The 3,761-nt window shown below is 50.6% G+C and overlaps 1 protein-coding gene across 1 annotated transcript in view; it reads right to left on the reverse strand.

Annotated features, from left to right (window-relative positions):
* Positions 1-3,761, reverse strand: part of PLCB2 (phospholipase C beta 2) — a 277,519-nt gene that overhangs the window by 143,191 nt on the left and 130,567 nt on the right. The window lies entirely within an intron of this gene.

The following is a 3,761-nucleotide window of genomic DNA, read 5'->3' on the forward strand; positions in this document are numbered from 1 at the left end:
AGGTACACACAACACCCCTATACCAGTGTGGGAGAGTAGAAATACCTCCTGGTTTTCAGCAGCATTTTTTTCTAGCCTTGGGATTGCTTGAGGCACAACTTTCCTTTCACTTTCACATTTAGAGGCTGTTCTCTGTGGCCTGTCCTTCTCTAACTTTTCCTTCTACGCACTGGAAAAAGGAGAAATCCTTTTCTGCTTGTCCAGAAGCCTGTTTCATGGTACCTGTGACCCATGACTGAACTGAATGGTTTCCAGCAAAAGGCAGGTCCTGTGGGCTACATTTCCCTCATTGCTGTGCCCTTTGTGATCTGCTCCTGTCGTTGGCACACCGCTGTCAGCCTGTCTTCCTTTTGCTGCTGTATTTTTGGGGTCTCACATGCATTGGGACACTGATTTATGAGCTCCCTCCATTTGCAATCTGTCCCCATCTGTTAGTGCTTCACCTTCTCCTCACTGCTGTGCTTCTCATGCTTTTGGCCTCTTGTGTTTGTGTGAATCGTGAACTGAATTTGAATGTTGAGTGCTCTTTGAGTCGAGGCAGCCTCAGTCTGCAATTCATTGGCTGTGGGTGCTCTGGCTTCCCACCGCTGGTGTGTGATTGAAATCCCATCAATGTGGAGCTCACCTGCCAGGCTCCCTGCTGGCAGTTCCTCCCTCTGCAGCCCTAGCTGCTCAGTCTGTTTTCCCACAAGCTTTGTGTTCTTTTATCCTGCAAAATTCCAACTGGAATTACCCAGAAGTTGGTGCTTGCCAAGAGAAAAGTTAAACTGCAGCACTCACGAGGGTAAAAGTGTGTTCGAATAGTGCCATCACATGGGCAGCCAAAGCACCTGCCTTCTATCCTACACAGCTTGAATGAGAAAGCTGGAGCACCTCCCATATGGAGACAGGCTGAGGAAGTTGGGGCTGTTCAGCCTGGAGAAGAGAAGCTGCATAGAGACCTCAGAGCAGCTTTCAGTATCTGAAGGGGGCCTACAAGGGTGCTGGAGAGGATGCTTCAACAGGGACCTGCAGTGACAGGATAAGGGGTGATGGGTTCAAACTGAAACAGGGGCAGTTCAGGTTAGATCTAAGGCAGAAGCTCTTCCCTGTGAGGGTGCTGAGGCGCTGGCACAGGGTGCCCAGAGAAGCTGTGGCTGCCCCATCCCTGGCAGTGCTCAAGGCCAGGTTGGACAGGGCTTGTGTGACGTGGTCTGGTGTGAAGCATCACTAGACCCTATGGCAGGGGGTTGGAACCGGATGACCTTAAGGTCCTTTCCAAACCAAACCATTCTATAATTCTATGCTCAGCCCAATTCTAAGGAATTAATTCCTTCATTAGTATAACCCTGGCTTAAGAGGGTAGGAGAATATGCTCGCAGTTGTCAACAACCAACAGTCTGCGGGGGAAGAAGAGTGCGGCAGTGGTAGATCTGGGTTTGAGACTGCAGGTGAAAGCTGAAAACTGCGGGGATGCCGCGGCTGCTAAACTGATGCTTGCGACTTCTCTGAGCTTTGAGCACCCTCTTCTGGAGTAACCCGCACGTAAGCCGCGACCATCTCATTTCTTGGCCTCCACAGAGAAAAGCAGCAACGGCTCTTGGCTGCCGGGGCAAACTGTAAAGCTGAACTGAAATGGGCAGGTTGAAAAGTCAAGTAAAACACACGTTTTACCCTCAGCAAGTAACAGAAACAAACCGATTCCCAGGTGTCTGGACATTAATTTCTGCTAGCTCAAGTTCTGACCCCATTTAGAACTGAGGAACCTCATCGAGTCTTCGCTGATGTAGCTGACATCAAGTGCATCCTTTTGTCTTTTTTGCCTGTAAGAGAAAAATGGCTTTGGCACATGGCTGATAAATGTGCAGAGGGCACTTCAGGGTTTAGTTTTGAAGGGCTGGAAGATGCTTGGAGACCTATTCTGTTTGTGTGCCGGAGAGCAGAACCATCTAGCATTTATCTGAATCAATAGTGAACCCTGATCTCTGCAACCACATAATCCAGGTAAAATTATGCTTGATCTCAAGGGACAACACCCAAATGATAAATAGTCAACTGCAGAAGACTTGGTTCAACCTGATTTGCCTTGGATATACAGTGTCTTTAGCTCCAAAGGGATTCTTTTTCCTTCCAAAACAAGTAAATTCAATTTTATTCTGGTTTATACAATTTATTTTTTTCATTACTTTGTTACTAAGCCCTTATAAAACTGACCTCAGCAGACCTGTGAATGGAAGCTTACAGAAACAGGATCAACTCTGTCATGTGGATGGGATGCTGAGCAAACGATGGCCTTTACTTTCTATAAATACATATTTTATCCAATCAATAAAAACAAAGCAGTCACCAAATAGATTCAAAGGAACAGATTTGGAACTTGTCCTGGGTTCAGCAGTAGCAGTCATTTTTCCCCTTCTTGGTAGCTGGTGCAGTGCAATGTTTTGACTTTCAGCTCGGGAACAGAGCTGATAACAAGCGATGTTTTGGTTTGGCCAAGGACTTTGTGAGCCTCATGCTCTGCCAGGGAGGAGGGGAAGCCAGGAGGAAGCAGAGACAGGACACCTGACCCAAACTGACCAAAGAGGTATTCCATACCACAGCACGTCATGCCCAGGATGTAACTGGGAGTTAGCCGGAAGGGCTGGGAGACGGCAGGGTTGGAGGAGGTATCGGTCAGAGCTTGGTCAGGCTGGGGGGGGCGAGTTATCGGTCGGCTGGTGGTGAGATGATGTATTCTCTTCCCTTGTTATTTCCTTTATCATCATTATCATTGGTGGTAGCAGTAGTGATTTGTGTTATACCTTAGTTACTAAACTGTTCTTATCTCAACCCGTGGGAGTTGCATTCTTTTTGATTTTCCTCTCCGTCCCTCCGAGAGTAGGGGGAGGGCAAGAAAGGGGGGGGAAGTGAGCGAACGAATTACCTGACTGGGTTTAAACCGCGACAGAACTGTAATAAAAACTGAGGCTGCAGAAATGACCTGTGAGAGCAGTGCACCTGTAGCAATGCACAGATAGAAATTGTGTTTCAGGGAGTGTTTTGATGATGCTTATAGCAGCAAAGGCAGTGGCTGAAGCAGAGTGAAGCCTGGAGAAGAGAAGGCTGCGGGGAGACCTCAGAGCATCTTCCAGTGTCTGAAGGGGGCTATAGGGATGCTGGGGAGGGACTCTTCATTAGGGACTGCAGTGACAGGACAAGGGGTAACAGGATCAAACTGAAACAGGGGAAGTTTAGGTTTGGATCTAAGGAGGAAATTCTTTCCTGTGAGGGTGCTGAGGCACTGGAATGGGTTGCCCAGGGAGGTTGTGAATGCTCCATCCCTGGCAGTGTTCAAGGCCAGGTTGGACAGAGCCTTGGGTGCCATGGTTTGGTGTGAGGTGTCCCTGCCCATGGCAGGGGGGTGGAACTGGATGATCTTAGGGTCCTTTCCACCCCAACCCGTTCTATGTTCCTATGGATTCCACCCGCCTGAACCGCTCCTCGCGAGGCGCCTCAGGGAAACTCGCTTCCTCCCGCCGCCGCGGTGCAGCGGGGCGGGCTCTGGGCGGAACCAATCAGGAAGGGCGTGGAGCAGGAGCTGGCCAATGGGGAGGAGGCTGGCGGCGGTTGGGGATTCAAAGTTTGAAGGGGGTTGGGGCCGTTTCTGCCGTTACCTCGCGGGGCTCCGGGGACCTCCGGGCCCTGACTGAGGGGAGAGGAGAGGAGGGGGGGTGGCAGCGGCGAGCCGCCGGTCGGGAGCCGCCGGTCGGGAGCCGCCGGTCGGGAGCCGCCGGTCGGGAGCG

Source organism: Pezoporus occidentalis, unplaced genomic scaffold (assembly GCF_034315485.1).
Source record: "Pezoporus occidentalis ecotype Australia unplaced genomic scaffold, CSIRO_AGI_Poc_V1 ctg250, whole genome shotgun sequence".
Lineage (NCBI taxonomy): Eukaryota > Metazoa > Chordata > Aves > Psittaciformes > Psittacidae > Pezoporus > Pezoporus occidentalis.